This window comes from Momordica charantia, assembly GCF_013281855.1.
Source record: "Momordica charantia cultivar OHB3-1 chromosome 6 unlocalized genomic scaffold, Mcharantia_2.0 BLBB01000006.1, whole genome shotgun sequence".
In the NCBI taxonomy this organism is placed as follows: domain Eukaryota; kingdom Viridiplantae; phylum Streptophyta; class Magnoliopsida; order Cucurbitales; family Cucurbitaceae; genus Momordica; species Momordica charantia.
This window is the reverse complement of record NW_028275164.1, coordinates 19,810,719-19,822,052: the sequence shown is the minus strand read 5'-3', so window position 1 is coordinate 19,822,052 and position 11,334 is coordinate 19,810,719.

The window sequence follows — 11,334 nt, the reverse complement described above, 5'->3', positions numbered from 1 at the left end:
TCATGGGGCCGAGATGGGGGTGAGCAGTTCGGGAGGTTGATGGATAATGTTTGCGAAACGCTGGCAGTTGTCACAAGCTCTCACAAACTGCTTTGCATCCTGCTCGATACTGGGCCAATAGTACCCTTGTCGAACCACCTTGGCCGACAACGACCTCGCGCCAGAGTGGTTTCCACACACCCCTTCATGAACTTCCCTAAGAATGTAAAGGCCTTCTTTGGGAGTCACACACTTGAGGAGAGGCAGGGAGAAGCCACGCCGATACAACATTCCTTCTCGGAGTGTGAACCGAGCTGCTCTTCACGCCATCTTCTTTTGCTCCTTCGAATCTTGCGGTGGGTTTCCTTTGATGAACTCCACGATTGGGTCCATCCAAGTGAGTGATGGAGTATCAACCTCCATTACATCTGGCTCCAAGATTGAAGGAGTGTCCAAGATTTCGACCGGGACCGATCTAGTCAGGTCGGTCTCGTATGCTGATGCCAATTTAGCTAAGGCATCTGCATTAGAGTTCTCAGATCTTGGAACTTGACTCACCTCATAAGTCCCGAACTGGGCGAGGTGCGATCTGACCTTGCTCAGATATTTTTCCATCCGGGGGTTCTTCGCTTGGTACTCCTCCTTGATCTGATTTACAATTAGCTGGGAGTCACTAAAGACCTTTATGTGACTGGCCCCCAGTCCTTTGGCAACGCGCAGGCCTGCTAGGAGTGCTTCGTACTCGGCCTCATTATTTGACGTTTGAAAGTTGAACCGCAGAGTATATTCGAATCGCTCACCTCCTGGTGCGAGCAAGAGGATTCCTGCCTCGCACCCCCTCTCGTTAGAAGATCCATCAACGAAGATCGTCCACGGGAGGTCGGATTTGACCAACTGAGGTGGTGGAGTGAGCTCTGCGATAAAATCGGCCACTGCTTGTCCTTTCATCGTAGTTCTGGGCTCGAACTGGATGTCGTACTCGCTCAATTCCAATGCCCACTTCATCAGACGCCCTGATGTTTCAGGCTTAAGGAAGATATTCGTCAGGGGCAAGTTTGTAAGTACTACGACCGTGTGCGCTTGGAAGTACGGCCTAAGTCTTCGGGTCGAGGTGACTAAAGCGAGGGCCAGCTTCTCCATTTGGGGATATCTGGTCTCGGCCTCGGTCATGGCCTTACTGGTGTAATAAACGGGGCTCTGGCTCGCACCCTCCTGCTTGATCAGTGCCGAGCTGACGGCGCTAGCAGATACCGCCAGGTACAAATGGAGTTTTTCCCCTGGTAATGGCTTCGCGAGTAGAGGTGCCGAGCAGAGATAGTCTTTTAACTGTCCCAGCGCTTGCTCACACTCTTCCGTCCATTCGAACGGTCCCTTCTTCCTAAGAACTTTGAAGAACGGAAGACACTTGTCCGTTGATCTTGACACGAACCTATTCAAGGCTGCAATCCTGCCATTAAGGCACTGAAGCTGCTTTAGAGTATTGGGTGCCTCCATCTCGAGCACGGCCTTTATCTTCTCTGGGTTAGCATCAATCCTACGGTTATTTACCATAAAACCAAGGAATTTTTCCGAGGAGACTCCGAAGGCGCATTTGGTCGGATTGAGCTTCATTTGGTACTTGCGTAGCACTCCAAAGGCTTCGGTCAGATCGGAAAGATGCGACTTTGACTGCTTGCTCTTGACAAGCATGTCGTCCACATACACTTCCATATTCCGACCGATCTGCTTGGCGAACATTTTGTTCACCATCCTTTGGTAGGTCGCACCTGCATTCTTTAGGCCAAAAGGCATCACCTTGTAGCAGTACAGACCTTGGTCTGTTATGAACGCGGTATGATCTTGGTCTGGCAAATGCATTTTAATTTGGTTGTATCTGGAGTAGGCATCCATGAAGGTGAGTAGCTCGTGCCCGGCTGTTGCGTCCACGAGCTGATCGATCCTTGGAAGGGGGAATCAATCTTTTGGGCATGCCTTATTTAAATTTGTAAAGTCCAGGCACATCCTCCACTTCCCGTTGGATTTTTTAACTAATACAACGTTAGAGAGCCACTCAGAATACAGAATTTCTCGTATATATTCAGCTTTTAAGAGTTTGTTTACTTCCTCAACAATTACATCACTCCTCTCTTTATTTACAGGTCTTCTTTTTTGCTTTACAGGTCGGAATGATGGGTTTATGTTGAGGCGATGCACCATGATCTTCGGGTCGATGCTAGGCATGTCCTCGTGAGACCATGCGAAGACGTCTGAGTTAGACCTGAGGAAGTTGATCAGTTCTTCCCTGTCAGTGGCCCCCAGCTTGGTTCCTATACTTACTTGTTTTTCGGGGCTAAGTAAAGGAACAAGCTCGAGCTCTTCTGTTGGCGGGGAGAACTGTTTTTTGCCTTCCTTTTGCAGGTCAGCCTCTGACTCCTGCAGCTTGCCGCGACTGGTTTGCTCTTCCAGGGTGCACACCGCCGACCCTTTAAGCATGGATGCATAACATTCCCATGAGGTTTTTTGCTCACCTCGGACCGTGCCCACCCCATTCGGGGTTGAGTACTTCAAGACTTGATGCAGTGTAGAGGGGGCGGCCCGAAACGAGTGGATGATGGATCTCCCGAAAATGGCGTTATAGGCCGATCTACCGTCGATCACTACGAACTCGGCCATCTGCGTTACTTGTGTAGCATCTTGCCCGATAGTTACCAGCAAGTCGATGCACCCTTCTGGGGAGACCGATTCTCCAGAGAGTCCAACCAAGGGTGTTGGACTTTTCTTCAATTGTGACCTGGTCCATCCCAATGCTAGATATGTTGGGAAGGACAAGATGTTGGCAGATGCGCCTCCATCAACCAAAACTCTTCGGACCAGGACGTGATCAATGAGAGGGGCGATCACGAGCGCGTCATTGTGAGGCAAGTGGACCCCTTCTAGGTCGGCATCGCCGAAAGTGATGGAGCAAGTAGGCTTCTGCTCCCTAATGATGCATACCTCGCGTCTGGCCTCGCGAGCTAGCTCCTTCCTCTTGTTTCCAGACTGGCCCCCGCTCGGACCTCCTAAAATAGTATTGATGACCGCAGGTCGGTCCTCTCGTCTAGGCGGCGTTCTTGAATGCTTCCTCTCTTCTTTCTTTTCGACCGAGTTAGACCTCGGTTTACTCACGAATTTTTTGAAGTAGCCATCTTGAATTAGGTCTTCAATCTGGCATTTTAACTCCCAGCAATTTGACGTATTGTGGTCGTGATCGCGATGAAAACAGCAGTACTTATCTTTGTTGCGCTTTTCTGGGTCTCCTCGGAGCTTCTCAGGTCGCTTGAGGAGCTTTTCCATCCCGCTTTCCTCGATGTTCGTGAGTATATCGGAGATGGGGATGGTGGTTGGGGTGTACCGTTCATAAGGTCGGCTCCGGGTAAGGCCGCTCTCCGACCTACGGTACTCTGTTCTGCTACTGGAGGAGGATGGTCCCTTAGCTTTGGACCTGACATCAGTTCTCCTCTTCTCCTGGCTGAGTTTTTTCTGATCGATCTGCTTTTCAGGTCGACCAGTCTTGGTTCAGAGGAGCTCCTGCCCATCAATGACTTTCTTCGCTTTTTGCAATACTTCGGCGAAGGTGGCTGGAGCCTCCTCTCCAAGTTTTATGGTTAAGGTCTCATCGGCCAGGCCAGTGAGGAAGTAGCACATGGCCGAATCGTCGGAGCAGTGCACGACCTTCAGCTGCTCCTCCTGAAACCTTGTGACATATCCTCTCAGCGTCTCTCCTTCCTTCTGCCTGATGGTGGCAAGGTGAGTCGCTGTCTTTCTGTCATAGTGCCGAGAGGAGAACTGACTGATGAACTCCTTCCTTAGCTGGGAGTAGGTTGAGATCGACCTGGCCGACAGTCTTCGGTACCACAGGCACGCGCTGCCGGTGAGCGCGATCTGGAAGGCGCGGCATTTGATTGCGTCTGTCGCCGCTTGAAAGTCCATGAGGCCTTCAAAGACCTCAACATAGTCTTTGGGGTCCTTAGACCCATCATAGGGCTTCATGGTGGGAGTTTTGAACTTCGGAAGGATTGGAGCTTCCATAATATCCGAGGTGAATGGCGATTCTCCCAAGTCGCCATCGTCAAACGGGCTCTCCTTCTTCTCGCACCTGGCTTTGAGTGCCTCGACCTGCTCATCAAACCTGTGTTTCATCAGGTCGAATTCTTCCCTGGTGATCACAGCTTCTGGTGCTAGGGGCTTGTATTTTGATTGAGCCTTTAGGTTCGAGTTGGAGAATTCTCGGGAGTAGGAAGGAGAGTCTTCCGGCTCCCGAGATGCTCTCTTCTTCTTTTCAGTGAGATGCTTTCTCAAATCGTTGTCTCGCAAGCTATAATCCACCCCTTCATTGTTAGGAATGGGCTCGCGATCGCCAGGTTGGATAGATGGAGCTCCCTTTTCACCGGGTGCGCCCGGGGCTATAGAGGGAGATGCAGTTCGGTTAGCACGCGTTACCTCGGCGTACATTTCTTCCATTGTGCGCAACCGATGGCGCATATCATCCAACTCGCGCTGGAGAGTGGACAGAGCTTCAGGGTCTGCTGCCTGGTTGGCCCTTTGGGAGGTCTTTCTCGACGTCCCTCCTCGGCCTCTGTTGGCTTTTGAGGGTTTCGGGTGAGCAGGTGACAGCTCTTGGTTTGCATGGCGGGCAGATCTGTGCGGCAGATCTCCCTCTTGCCTTGCTCGGACCTGGTCCTCGACTATTCTTGCACTGAGGTCTCGCTGAGGGCCGTTATCAGCATTCACACCCCTCTGTTCTGTCGTATTGGCAGAGTTTGCTGGATGCACCATCTTTGCGTATATTTTTTTTTAGATCGGGATGACTTAAGATGTCCTTCCCACAGACGGCGCCAAATGTTTATGCAGGAATTTGCACAACGGTTCTTCACGAATCGAGCTCGAACCTGGTCTCCGGTTCCGACCTGAATACTAGAGTGGACCTGCACAAGAGGGTAAGCACTCTGACGCTCAAGTGAGTATAGATCGGACTCCTTATTTAGTTCGAGGTGAGATTCGATACCTGAGCGTGAAATGAAGCCCTCTATTTATAGGTGACGGATCCGACAGCACACACGACCGGCGGTTACATGTCTTTTCTCATATCGGACCTGTCGGGTTCCGAGCAGGTCGGACCCGAGTCAGGTCGAACTTTGGTGCCCATACTTCATCTTTTAAGGGGCAAACTCGGTCACCTCGGCAGGGCCGAGGTGGACCTAAGCAATCCTTTTTTATCTAATTTCTTCAGACACGAATAAGGGTCCTCCACGTGTCCCGGGTACGTTTACTCCCAAACATAACCAAATTTGTAGGAGTTTTGTCGATTTGTGTCGACGCTTGTAACCTGACGCTTTGGATGCCGAGAAGTATACAATCTAGATGCTCAGGAGAGCGTCACTGAATGTGAGACTTTTGCTGATGCTTTGTTGGCAAAGGTTAGAGATATGTCGACGCTTTCAAAAGCGTCGGCAACGGCTATGCCGATCTATGTCAAAAGCGTCGGGAAAATCTATGCTAACGCTTTTCCCAATGCTTTTGCTTTCATCGATACGTACCTTTCCCAATCCTTTTAGGTCTTTTCTCGATGCCAAAAAGCGTTGGGAAAACTAAAAATTGTTGTAGTGTATCCTATAGGTGAAGAATCAACCTGCTATGGACAAGTTTCTCTATCTCTTTCAGTTCCTCCAAAGTTATGCTGGCAAGGACATCCTTACTGTCCATGAGAGCATAGTCCACCTTCTAGTGTGTCAAGATCGCCATCATCTTTATTTTCTAGAGGCCGAAGTATCCCTTACCATCAAATCATTCCACCTCAAAGTGTGTACCAATTTTGTAATAAAAAGAACAGAAAGAACAGTAACCGAAACAAAATAGAAAAAAAATACAGAACTAAAAGTTTAAAAAATTGGACAGAAACATATTGAAAAATAGTGAAACAAGATCATAAAAATTATTCAAAGCTTTGATACCAATTATTGTAATTTTATTGATCGATTTTATTGATCTTTAGGCGATTTTGCATTTATACAATAATTTTACAGCAATGAAAAAGTCTCTTTAAATCCAGAAAAATTACAGCAACTGTATCTTTTGATTATATGCTCGTCATTTTGCGAAATAAACAATGAGAGAATTTGTACAGTGTAAAAAGAACAATGAACACAATGATTTATAGTGGTTCGGTATAAACGACCTACTCCACTTGCAAAGATTATAAGATCTTTGCTGGTCAATATTATTAGAGCTAAAAAAAACAGAAACATACAATAGGTACAACAATATTGAATCTAAGAAATCAAAGGAAACATTCAAGAGAAGGTGTAAAGACGATTTAGATCTTTACCAAGAACACCGAAAACGAACCCCCACGATGTCGAAGATCGCCAAAACACCTTTCGGTGACCAAGCCCACTCGACCCAATCGACAAGCGGCAGCGTCGTCTCTCTGGTGCGAATCCGAGTCTACCATGGAATCCTTCTCTTTCATAGTGACACACCAAATCTTGCTCCCGTACCTCCCTTTTTGTTTCATGGCAAAATAAGGAGAGAGCAGCCCGAAAAACACAAACCAATCTTCTCTCCCAAGGTTTCAGTAAGATGGTTATATAAGGTGTACTTAGTGTTGGTTGAATTTGGACCAACTAAAACAATAAGAATATAAAGTAATTGGGCTAGAAACACAAGCTTGGGCCTCAAATTCGAAAAAGGCCTAGCATAGTAGACATGCAAGAAGTTTATAAAAGAGATAATGTCATGCAAGAAGTCATGATCTATTTTGGAAACTTATTTTGTATTTTCACAAATGTCCAATTTTACAAATTTTACAATTTTAGATTTTTATATTTAAAACTTTTTCCAAATGTCAAATTTATCTTATTTATGACATTTAATATTTATTATAATTAGTCTTTTATTTAAATACAAAAGATTATGATTTTGTAAACATTAAATTGTTGTGGACCTAAATCAATCATTCTCATAATCCCCTAATTTACTCCCTAATATATTATACTAAAGAATGAAATTTATTACAAAATATTCAATTATTATGATAATCCTCAAATTTACTCCTTAATATATTCTCCTAAATAAAGAAATTTATTACGAAATATTTTTCATTTCATTACCATTTTTGGCCAAATTTCAATAACATAGTCATTATAACATACACTTACATGGATATATATATATATATATATATATATATATATATATATATATATATATAAACTATATCCGACTACCTTTTCATTTATATGGAAATCTAAACTATATCCGACTATAAACTTAAACAACATACACTTAATAATGGTGATATAAACTATAGCCATTATAACATACACTTATATGGCGATATAACCTATATCTGGTTATAAAGTATATTCGACTATATCCCTCTACAATTAACAAACAAAGCAAATAACCTACAAACCTTTCGGTCGTCATCCTGGGTTACTGAAGAGTCGTCCGACTGCTCGGTGACCGAATCAGAGAGGTTTTTACCGCATTCAAAAACGCACTAATTCGATTCTCCTTTCCTGCTACTAGGGAAGCGCGTGCTACTGCTACTACTTTTGCACCTGCTTCTCCAAGTGGTATTACCAGCCATTCTGGAGGAGAAGTCATCCATCCCGAGCCTTTTCTTCCACCTCTCCTCTCCAATCCTCGATCAAACTTGCGTTCCCCAGGCGCTATGAAACGGGGGTCTTTCCTTCTCACTTCATTGATTTGATTTCACTTTACTTAAGATTCAAAAAGATAGAGGCCGGGCCGGGAGCCCAGAGGAGCAAAGCTCATTTTCCTTTCAGGGTAAAGCGGCGCGAGCCGGGCCTCGATTCAGAAAGATGAAGGGCCAAAAAGTCGAATGCATATGTCACCCAAGACATTTCATCCGAGAGATTGGCCAGGCTTCAGACGGGATGTCATGCCAAGCCTGGCCTTAGTTAGCTCTTTCGGACGGGACTTTTGAAGCTCTTTCTCGCTCCCTCCTAAAGTAAAGGGGAACACCTGCTAAGGCACTAATAAGAACGACTAGATAATGGTTGGGATAAACGGAGGGCTTGAATGGTTGATGGGCGGCTGGTGACAAAAATGAAACCTCGGGATAAACGGACAAAAACAATGGACGGGCGGCCAGAGACGAAGGAGAACCTAGACGGACTGTTCCGACGACGAAGAAGAACGGAGACGGCGGTCGAAGACGAAAGAATGCGGACAGCGGCCGGAGACGAAGGAATTGATGGAAACAGAACGACAGAGGAATGAGGTTTTCGAATTTTTTCAATAATGGAGGATTATGAGGATTTTATATTTTTTAGAAAGTCTAATTAGGCAAAATTTAAGGGATTTAAAATGTAACCTCCCAAATAACCAATTTTGGATCTTAAAAATTAATTAATATTGATGTGAGATACAAAATAATATATTAGTAAATTGGATGATGGGTATCATCTTAAATGTTGTTTGATGACTAAATTTTATACAATTAAATCGTTTTATGTAATTACAGTCTCTAAATAGCCTAAATTAACTCTAACATTAAATTGAAATGTTGTCGAAATCCTAATCAAATTTTAAAAACGAAAAAAATATATATAGTTTTAAAAATGTTTTGTTTTTTTTAAATCTTTTTGTCATTATTGAATAATTCAAAATTTTAATACAACTCTTTTAGACTTAATGAAATCAAAGTTTGAGGAGAAAAACTAGGATACATTGCTTAATTTAGTAAATTTTATGAATAAATTTTTACGACAAACTTTTCATGAAATGTAACTATCAAAGTTATTACTACATAGAAGAAAATGATTCTCTCACCTATAATTCAAACCCATTGCTTGGTTTGGCGACCATGTTATTATTATTATTATATTTTTCTTACTCAAAGGGTCCAAAATTTTCTTACCATTTTTAATTTGCTTGCCCATTGGATCATTGTCTAGGAAATGAAAGAGGCACATATCAAAATTCGGTTAAATATAAATATCTTATAGAAGTGTATGTATTAAATTTTTGGTTAAATATATGTTTTAATATTTACCAATTCAACTTGAGTTTAGTTCCACTAGTTAAGGTATCTATCTCTTATCAAAGATCGTGAATTCGAATTCTCACCCGTCGTTATATTAAAAAAAGTATTTAATATATATTTTTAATTTAGTCTCTTACATTTTAACATTTTCAAAATTATCATTCCCTATTAGTTGATGTTAAAATTCGTTGATGATAAACGGAGTGAATTAGCATAAATTTAGAAAATGAAAAAGTTTTGATTAGAGAGGAAAGTTTCTAATTTCTTTTCCAAATTTCTGAAAGAAAGGGTAGAAATTTCGAGTTTCAATCTATCAGATTACCTTTTTTCCCTTCTAAATTTATGTCAATTCACTGCGTATTATGTCTTCTAAGTTTATCCTCAACCAATTTTAACGTTTTCGAATAGTGAGAGACTAACTTGAAAAAATATAAACACATACATAAGGGAGATTAAATTAAAACTTTTTAAATAATAGAAACTAAATTGAGAAAAGAAAAAGGAAAAAAAAAACTCAGCCATCGTGGAGTAACATAAAATTTCTATTAAGCTCCTATTAAACATTAAATATATCTGTGGTGTGAAAATTTTAAAATTAATATATATATATATATATATTTTTTTTTTTCTGGGTAGAGTTTATTATAGATTAGATCACGAGGAGCGGTTAAAACTTCAAAATTTTGGGTGAACACGTCCAGATTCCTAAACTGAAACATGGAGTAATTCTTACCTTTTAGCTAATACATAAGCCTCCTTTTATAATCATTTTGTTTTATTTTAATAATTATGCTTAATTTTTTACCAATTTTTTTCCTATCTTTTTCACCTTTCTTAAATATACATTCTAATTCATAGTCAAATTTCAAAAACAAAACCTACTTTTTGGTTTATAAAACTTGGCTTAAATTTTAAAAATATCTTTTCAAAGGAGACCACAAAATTAGTGTTTACAGACTAAAATTACAAAAATAATAATAAAAAGCAAAAGGGTTGTCCAATAAGCCTAAATAATAATTTTAATATAATATCTTCGTTTCCTTAATAAACCTGAATTTTTGAGTAAGAGTAAGTACTTAATAAAAAATATAACGAATGAAATTATAAAAAAATATCAAGGAAAATTTTGAAAAATAGTACATAAATATTATGGATGAAATTATGATTCAGAGAGAAGAGGGAGGGAGATTGTTAAATTCAAATAGAAAGAGCGGTCAAATTAGGGAAAAAGAAAGTTTCACACTCCAATAAAGTTGATAGCTACATAAAGGGAATAGAAGGGAAAGGAAAACAAAGGCTGAATTTGAATTTAAATTTAAATTTGAATTTGACTTTAAATTTAAATAATTCAAAAAGTGAATTTGATTAGAATGGTCAAGAAATAGAATTATTTTGAATAAGCATATAATCTAGAACTTTTCTATTTTTTTCAACATTTTTAATGTTTTTATATTAAAACATTTTGATTTAAGAATTATTGAATGAAATTAAGAAGGGTATTAAGAATTTTTAAAAGATGAAGAACCAAATTTAAAATTGCTTGAAAAATTATGAACCATTTGATATGTTTAGTATGTTAAAAGAAAAGGGGGGAATTTTTTTTTAACTAAAAGTCGAAACAAAATTAACTATAATACATAGCCAAATACTTATTGTTAAATTTCAAAATTTACACACAAGCCAAAAACGGAAGCTGGTATTTAGATAAAATATCACATTAGCAGCTAAAAGAAATAGTTACAAATATATTAAAAATAAAAACATAGACACCGTCAAAAAATAATAATAATAGAAACATAGAAACTAGTTATTATAATTGATTAATTAATATTTAATTTAATGAATGATTGTAACGATTTTATTAACCAAATATCTAAGTTAGCCATCAATTTATATATACAGTTCAATACCACGTGCAGGAGTATTTTCAATTTTACTTAATTTTATAATAACATAAATAAATGAGAAAACACAATAAGTAAAATAATAACAATAATAACCAAAAAAAAAAGTTAAGAGGTATATATGCCAACTTTATCAAGATACATGTATCTTACTAATTTAATCATTTAATTTGTATGAGTGTGTTTGGGGAAGAGAATACCCTGGACACGTGGAGGACCCCTATTGGTGCTCCAAGATGACTCATGAGTCATGCCCAGCTCGGACGGCCGAGATCACCACTACTAGCGTTGACAGATGCTAAGTATGAGGGCCGAGATGAACCTGGCCGAGGTCCGACCTACCGGGAAGCTCGGTGGGGGCCGATGCGAACTACTGTCAGCGGCGTGATTATCGGGCATAATCGTCGGTCCCGAGATTAC